This window comes from Dendrobium catenatum, unplaced genomic scaffold (assembly GCF_001605985.2).
Source record: "Dendrobium catenatum unplaced genomic scaffold, ASM160598v2 fragScaff_scaffold_1215, whole genome shotgun sequence".
Classification (NCBI taxonomy): Eukaryota; Viridiplantae; Streptophyta; class Magnoliopsida; order Asparagales; family Orchidaceae; genus Dendrobium; species Dendrobium catenatum.
In genome coordinates, this window is record NW_021319677.1 from 1,340 (window position 1) to 10,494 (window position 9,155).

The window sequence follows — 9,155 nt, forward strand, 5'->3', positions numbered from 1 at the left end:
GGCACTTTTACGACGAATGCTTTCAATGGCCAACAGGACATTCTCATCTGCTTTAGTTTTCCTTTGAGATAAAGGTCTCCAACCACCTTCAATCTTCCTGGGGTGCTTTCCCTTTTTCCATTCTCCATAGTTTTGACAAGAGTAGAGGAGATAAACATTGGTTTTTCTCCCTCTTAGGATTGACCAGAACACTATTGAAAAGTGTAGTTCACCATTCCTGTAATTTCTTTCAACCAATTTTGAATATGAACAGTCTTTTCGATTGCGTGACTTATGTCCTATGAATAACGGACAGTGAATTTTGGATCATCCTGTCATGCCAGCCTGTTTCTGGGTCGCGAGATTCTGGCAATTAAAGAACCGATTTTTAAGAGCTTGCCTAAAAATCTTTCCCTGTACTTTCTTTTTTGACAGGAATATGTCCTTAATTGATTTTCTCCCTGCAAGGTAGGAGGTTTTTGCCTTACTCTCATTTGTTTCAATATCTTTGATGGATTCATTGAATCTTCTTTTTTCTTTCTTTTCCAAGAAGACGGGAATGTAGCATTTACTTCACCCCTTTTTTTTGGATCATAAATCTTGATTTTGTTTTCCTTTCCCTGGTGGATTATTGTTGTAGTTGAAACCACACTTCTAGGCCTGGGTAACATTTCAAAATTTGGCTACACGATCAGTAACTCCTGAAACGTAATTGAATTGTAGCCATCGCCATATATGGAGCCATATAATCCATCTATGGTTTTCCCAGTAATACTCCAACAGCAATGTTTTTTCAGTGAGTGTTTGCTCGCATTCAATGCTGAGATTTCTCCACCTGGTAATGTACTTGGTGACTGATTCCTCTCTTTTCCTTTTCTCAAGAGCGAGGTCCAGCGATAGTCACCTTCTTTGTTGCAACATGGCAATCTTTTTGATGAACCATCGTCTCTAATTCGGCGAATGTTCTCACTGAGGTCGTTTGGGTAACTCATATACCATTCAAAGGCTGTACCTGTTTAAAACTATCGACAAATTGGCGTAGTAACAGAGCATCATTGCCTCCTGTATTTCACACAGGTAGCTGCTCTGATGGTGCTAGATGTTGGCGAGGATTTGCAGTGCCGTCAAATAAATTGAACTTTGGCATATGTATCCCTTTGGATATTTTCTCCTGGTCATATTCTGTCGGATATGGACGACCTTTTCCGACCAAGGCTTCAACAGCTTCAGAAGCAAATAGCTGCTTTTAACCTTTTTGAACTAATGAGATTCTCAATTTGAGATTTGCTGAACATTCGTCTTCCGTTAGAAGCCATCAAAGTTGCTCATGTAAACTCTTCTGGTCTTCTGTCAGGAGGTGCCAATGCATCAGAGAATAGTTTGGATCTATTCCCTTGAGAATTTGTTATAGGTGTTGATTAGTTGTAGCCAATCATACAAGTTGTCCAAACAATTGTTTCATCATTTACTCATCTCCATAAGACGGGCATTTAAATGATCGGATTTCCTGATCTTTCTTCTGTTGCATGACTGCATTTCTGCTTGCACTCTTTACGATTTCTTCAAGCTTCTTCTTCTCAACTTCTTCTAGTTTGTGGAGCTCTATTCCACAGCTGCTTGCTTGTTTCTTGATCATCTCGTAAGTTGTTCCTCAATTTTGTAATTCAGTGCAGCACTTCTAACGAGTATATCGGTTGATATAGTCTGATCAGGTATATGATCAACCATTCGGACAACTTCAATGTCCAGCGACCAGATACCCCTCTTCCATTTCTTCATCATTAATCATAATAATTATCATCTTCTTCCCTCATGATTTTCTCCAAGTTGGGACCCGCCGCTTCCAGTGGTATGGCTGGAAGAGTCGCGGGGATTCTTTATAGAACTTGACAGCTTTTCTTCTTTTGTTTTAATCACAATCAACAGAAGTCTCCTTATTTAGGGATAACTCTGGACAATGAGATTTAAGTTTCGCCCTTTATATAGATTTGTTGATCAGATCATTCTTTCTGAGCTCGAGGATATGTTGGGTCTTTTGGGAACCCACGACTCTGCTGTCTTCTTGGAGTCAACCCTAAACGATGACCACCAGCATCGAAATGTACTTTTTGAATGGGCAGATCTATGATACCATTGTTGGGGCCTTCGTTCATCCATAATCTTCCATTAATAGTTCTTTACAATGTAGACTGATTAGAAGGCTCTCCAACGTCTTTCTTCCCATAATAATGGATATCGACCCATATTAGGACGACTTCTTTGCTTTTGGTAGTATGGAGGAACGTCTAAACTCCTCTCTATAAGGTTTTGTTGAAAATTTATGTTATTGAGGACGATTTCAGTTGAGGCAATGGCTTCATTAACAGATTTCCCTCAATGCTACGCTGTAGATTTTTAATCTTTAACAGCCTTGCAGTATTTTATATTTTTTGGAAGAGGCGATTCTTCCTCTTGGGTGGTTTGTGGGCTGTTGACGTGAAGTCCTCCCAGAAAGACTTTTCCAAAGTGACCCTTATTATCATTCCTTTTTAACCGCATTTTAACGGCTTCAAAGGCGTTATTTAACTGGTATAATTTGCCTCTAACTGCGTGGATTGATTCTTGACAGGGTTTCAAGGGCATCCAGCATTAGCTGCGTTAGGCGAGCACTGGCCTTCTCTGGTTTTTTCCTGGAAAGTTTAGCACTTGCTTTAGGGTAATTTTTCAGCCTTTGTATTCTTTAGGCATTTTCATCCGGATTATGGTTCTGACTGGGCAATATTCATGCCAACAGATTTGCATGCTTTGGCTCAGGAATCTTCTTTTTGAAATGCGCTGGAGGCAACAACAGGTGCTACGGAGAGTCTTGAAAATACAGAGGCCCTCTTGGGAGCCTTCTCTCAACAGCTTCAGTAGTAGACTTCTTAGCGACACCTTTGGCAGTAGGTGCACTAACAGTATTCTCAGGAATGAACTGTTGAACTGCATGACTTCGGAAATAGTTTCCGAATTGAATAGTTGCCTCCAGCATAGCCCTGTTGTTCAGAATAGCTTGAGGGAACTGCACTCTGGCTCCCTCCCCAGTTTCACAGTCATGAAAATGACTTTGGCAGGCGTCATGTTATCAACCTGCCAACAGAACTTAACAGGGATTAGAGTCAACCCTGAATTTCTGCTGGAAAAGAAAACACAGAATTGCCATTGAATAAAACAATCTACATTTATTTATACATGTTTCATAATTGAGACTTAAATTAAATTGTCTTTAATCCAAAGATGGAGAGAAAAGTATTCCCAGCGGAGTCGCCAGACAATCTGTTGGCTCAAGAAAAAAGACACGAGTGCCGAATCCCGCTTTGGCAAGCCGTAGGATCCCATTTCTCTTTAAGTCAGATCTGAAATTAACCAGATCCTGAGGGTTGTGTCAGGGTTTAATAGATCTGGGGTTCTTACTGTCGGCTAGAGGCGTAAGCACTCATAGTTAATTACCCCTCTTACAACGTAAGAGAGACTCTTCGATTAAGAATTGAAATAAATTTAAGTAATTTTATTAGTCTCATAGTACGGCGTGAGCGGAACACACACCGATCAAGATCCATGGGTTCCGTCGTCCCGGGTATACCCATAGATTTCAGTTCTACCAACACTAACAATCATTAACGTGCAGTGTCCAGGGAATCTGATTAGCAAGCCATGGGTTCCTCCTCTCAGAGATCCCGAGTAGACTGAAGTGGAGAATGGTGTGAATTTTAGTTAGTTTAATTTTGGGTTGGGGCTTATTGCTCTATTTTATGAGTTTGCCCAAAATTTTGAATTTGATGGCTTAACTGGCTCCAATTAGGAGTTGCCCAAAGTGATTTGATTTACGTAGGGCTTTGACTTCCTTCAGAGTTGCGGCCCAGGGATTTAGGTTTGGTTTTGGTTGACTTTTACATATTTTCGTTGCCCATGATGGTGTCTTACAACCTAACTCTATAGTGGAGGCTGCCCGGAGGTTTTTAATTATTTGAGTAGGCCGTTATAGCTTCCCTTAGGAGAAGCCTTAAAGCGGTCTTATAACTTTAATCATTTTTTAAGACTAAGATGCCAAAGCTTGAAATTTCGCTGAATGGATTTGGATTAGGTCTTTATGCTTCCTTAGAAGTTGCCTAATTATGGGTCTTACAACCTAACACTTTAGCTAAAGTGGCCCGAGTTGTGGGTCTTACAACCTAGTCCCTTTTAAACTAGGATGCCCATTTGGAGGGTCTAGGGCTATATTATCCCTAAAGCGTTTCCCTCAGAGGTCGGACTTACGGGCTTCTATTAGAAGTGGCCGAGTTTTTTAAAATGAGTTGATTAGGAGTTAGGTAAATTTTTACCGTAAAACTTCTCCTAAGTCGGCGCTTCGACTTTCCTACGAAAGTTGCCGGGTAGGCGGGTCTTACAACCAAGTCCTTATAAATCAAGGCTGCCCAAAAGGATTTTGAATTGTTTTTAGCGATAGGCTCTTATATATTTCACCTAGGTAATATTATGGCCCTGAAAAGTGTGGTTCCTAGCATTTAGATTAAATTCAGCGGTCTGTTTAGAGATCACCACGCACTTTAGCCCCGGTGGCCATCGTATTTTTCACTATACACTCTCGATAAGGGTCTGGTGATAATTTACAACTATTCGTAGAAAGTAGACTCCGTCCCCAAGGTGTTGGGGGACTTCCATATTACTTAAGCTTTCGGTTAGCAAACTTGGCGTCCGTTAGTGGGTTTAAGCACCTGATTCTTATAAATCAGACTGCCCAATTAGAAGTGAATTTGATTATTTGTTTGTTGAGTTTGAACACCAGTGTCTTGTTTTGAGAGGTTTTAACTTGTTTTAGTGTTTTCCTTTGTTTGTTCTGTGTTTGTAGGCCTTTTCCTTACTACAACAGTTCAGTACTTTTCCTGTTTTCTTACATTTTCTGTTTTTTCAGTCTTTGTTTTACTTGCAGTAGTTGGATTTACTCAAATAATTTTTTTATATTTTTAAATAACTTTTGTATTTTAATACAATTAATTCAATCAATTTAATTTTAATTAATTTTGATTAATTAATAATTAGTCAATTAATAAAATTTGTATTAATAAATTGATTAATAAACATTCAAATTTGGATTGCTCCCAATTTAAACTTTTTTAGAGATCCGTGCTTTCTTTTTTTTTTGAAATTCGCTAAGTCTCAAATTTTCAAGAAAATTTTGGCAGCCTCACCGGCGTCACCTCCCCACCGAGGGAGAAATCGGGACAGCATTTGCGATATTTTCTTCCGGTCGACCTAAGGTCGCGACAACGAGCCTTGAATTTAAAACTCATCTGGTCGGATCTAAGATCGACGATACACGAGGTTTTCAATTTGATATTCTTCCCGACCGGATTTTGAAAAATCGACGGTAACGAGGTCTTGTATTTAAACCACTCGGACCGATCTAAAGATCAACGACCACGAGGTCTCAATTTACAACCATCCCGGTCGGATCTAAGATCCGACGGCCGGGGTCTTCGACATCTGTTGAAAATTCCTTAACATTTCCCTTCTTTTTTTATTTATATATATTATATTAATATATATATATTATATATATATATTATATATATATATATATATAACTTTATTATATCTATATAATATATATATTATTATATTTATATCAGTGATGTGTTGAATAATATATTATTATAAATATAATACAACAAATTATATTTTTAAATTTTTCTGTTATATTAATATAATATAAATATAGTATTATATTATAATTGTTATATATACGTTAAATAATATAACTTTATATATTATTAATATATATATTATAAAATATATATAAATAACTTACTATATACACAGAGAGTGGGAGAGAGGCATGTATCGGCTAGGCAGAGCCAAATCCATGATCGCGCAAGGAGCGGAGCCACGCACGGGGGAAGCTCGGTCGGAGACAGCGGCGGGCTCGGCGGCTGGTCGGCGTCGGTCTCAGGCGAGTTTTGGCAGGAAGTCGGTGTCGGCGATATCAAGCTGGCGGATGAGGAGCAGGGAAGGGCTCGCGGGATCGCGTCGGAACAATAGGTAAAGTCGCAAATCCTCCTTTCTCCCTTGTCGATTTTTTTTGGTGCGTTCTGCGTAACCGTTTGAATGAGAAGGAGGTTTCATTTTTGTATCGTGAGTATGTCGGTTCTTGTCGAGAAGAGTCGGTGGGACGAATCGTCGTGTCGTTTTGGCGACCAACTGCCCGCGGTGGGGACGGCTTGGAGGTAGATCGGTTGCTTTTTACATTTTTTTTTTTGTAGCAGTCAACACTATATTTTGAAACTTAGTGTACTCAAACAAATATTGACGAACAAATGAACTCGTGATACAACTTGCTTGCAAGCAAAGACTAATGGAAGAAACAACTTCAATCAGTCATGATATTCTGTATAAATGCATTGCAGAGATGGTGACGCCATAGTATAGCACACTAAGAGAGAGAGATCCCTACCTGAAGCGGCCGATCCCCTCACCTTGCCGAGCCCTCTCCGCCTACTTCACGACATTTCCCGAGGATCGGAAGTTATAGCATTTTAATCAGAGCAACACTTGGGAGCTCGTTGGCTTGCAGGTAACTTTCTCCCTTTAGCTCGCTCCTTCGGCCAAATCCGTGAAATGCCTAACCGAGAGTGGAGAGGGAGAGAAAATTTATATAATTATAATTATTGTTTTTTAATTAATTAACTTATTATGATTCAACTTAACATATATTTTAATTAAATTATTAATAATTTATTTATAATAATTATTTTATTGTATATTATTTATTATAATCTATAACATTTATTAAATCTTATACTTATTAATTATGTTATTAAAATTAATTAATATTATATTAGTACTATATCGACTAATTATTAATATCATTTAATTAATTTAAATCCAGATTATTAAATCTTTTTAATTAATTATACATATATATAATTATTAACTTACAATACATCTTGCTCTGCTAATTAATTTATATCACTTATGTATATATATTAGTTTAAAGGAGGATAATGTCTCTCTCTCCCTCGATCCGAGGACCCAAGGTTATCCTCCTAAACCCTAAACTTTGAGACCCGTTTCAACCAACTTTCGTCGTAGACAAAACGACCACACCTAACGCTCATTTCTATAGACGTGGTGGGAGGACGTTGCGTCCCGCCGCTTGCGACGAAGCGGGCAATCACCTAAAATTCCTTCTATACGGTTGTCATGCATATGGACCGCTTATACACGCTTTTTCCTTAGGCGTGGTGGGAGGGATCCGGTGCGATGCGTAAACGACGAAGCGGGGATACCCATAAGTACCCGCTTGCGGGGAAATAACTGCTTTTCTTGTAAAATATTTTCAAAAAACTTTTTTGCAAAAATACCCATACACGCTTTTCTTAGCGTGGTGGGGGATCAAAATTTACACGGCCGCGGTGTCCTATAAAGAGGGCACCTACCATACACGCTTTTCTTAGCGTGGTGGGAAAAGCCCAGCTTTCCGTAGTTTTCCCCTAAACGGGGGAGACGCCGGAAGGCTACCGAAATTTTGGGTGAACATAATGCTACATTTGGACTTGGTTGAACTCAAAGGATGATTGAACTTGGACTCGGACATGGGAACCTTTGAACTTGAGAAAACAATGGACTTGTGGACTTGATTCAATTGACTTAAATAAACTTAAACTCAAATAAATTTGAAAGCATAAAATTTCATCCTACATTTGAAGAACAAAGAGCTAGAATTTGATTGAACTCAAGAGGCTACAAAAGACTTGACTTGAGCTAGAACAAGAACTTGATTTGAACATTAAGCCGGTAAGGCTTGAACTTGAAAATGCTATAAATATGCAAGAAATAATGTGATCTTTAAGTAAAGAAGGTCATGGGAGAAAGAGCTTGACCTTTATGCAAGAAATAATGATAGCTCTTATTACATCTATGTGTAAACACTGATGAAAGATTGTAGATGTTACAAGAAATTATACTGTGTCGATAAGTAACTGTAGAAGGTCTATCATGTACACGGTGATTCATCTGCAAGCTCCTACAAATAACTAAAGCAGGAGATTCGTTAGTGCACTACGATCCACCTACAGAAAGCAACGAGCAGTGCACGACAGTCTACCTGTACGAAGTGACGAACAACCAATTCAGAACCTGCTACGCCACGCCACCGGATCTGCAACCTCCGTACGAGTAGACAGAAGGCGTCTATAAATAATTTCAAAGTACCCTCGCACATGCACTGTAGTTTGTACACACTTAGGTACACTAAAAGAGAATAATTGTAATCAAAACCCGCATGGGCCCCGGCGAGCATGTTATTGATACATACGTGACGTCTAGGGATGCTGTGCGAGTTATTAAATTTGAACTGGATCCTTCCAATAGATAAAAGGAGCTGACAGGGTTCAATTACAAAATACCCCCAAAATACCCGCATGGGCCCCGACGAGCTTGTTATTGGTACACACGTGACGTCTAGGGATGCTTCGCGGGTTGACAAGTGAATTCATGTTCGAATCTGATCCTTTTATATAGATCAATAAGAGTCGACAGGGTTCGAACCATTGAACAAATATACGGTTGCGGCGATCGTTATATTTATCTTAATACATTCATATTAGGCCTTCAATGCCTATAACAATGAGAATTCACTATCAAGGGCATAAAGCCTACGAAACCCGATCCTTATCGACAGCCCGACAGAGTTGACAAGGTTCAATCCATAAAGAGAAATGAACCCGAACACCCCGATGATGGCCGTATTGAATGCATATCTCAACCGGAGGGATTTCCAAATATTTTTAAATGTCTCCCAAATATCCAGAGTCCATTTCAAATAATTCAAAGCTCCACCCAAAATCCAAAAACTCCAACAAAATACCCATAAATATCCAAAGTCCATAGCTCCACCCAAAATCCCATAAAATTCTAAAAATCATGAAAGTCCAAAAAAATTTAAAATAAAAATCTATCCATCCAAACGCTTAAAACAAAATCCTCCACCCTATGCAACAGTCTATCGGGGTGGACAAATTCGAATAAACTCTAGCTCACAAAGAGCCAAATGCCTAGTCGAAAATATCACTAGGATCCATTCTCAAATATTCTCTTGCCAGAAAGGACGTGGTACGTGTCCTTTAACCGGTAGTTTCGCCGCTAAATGGCACTGCAGG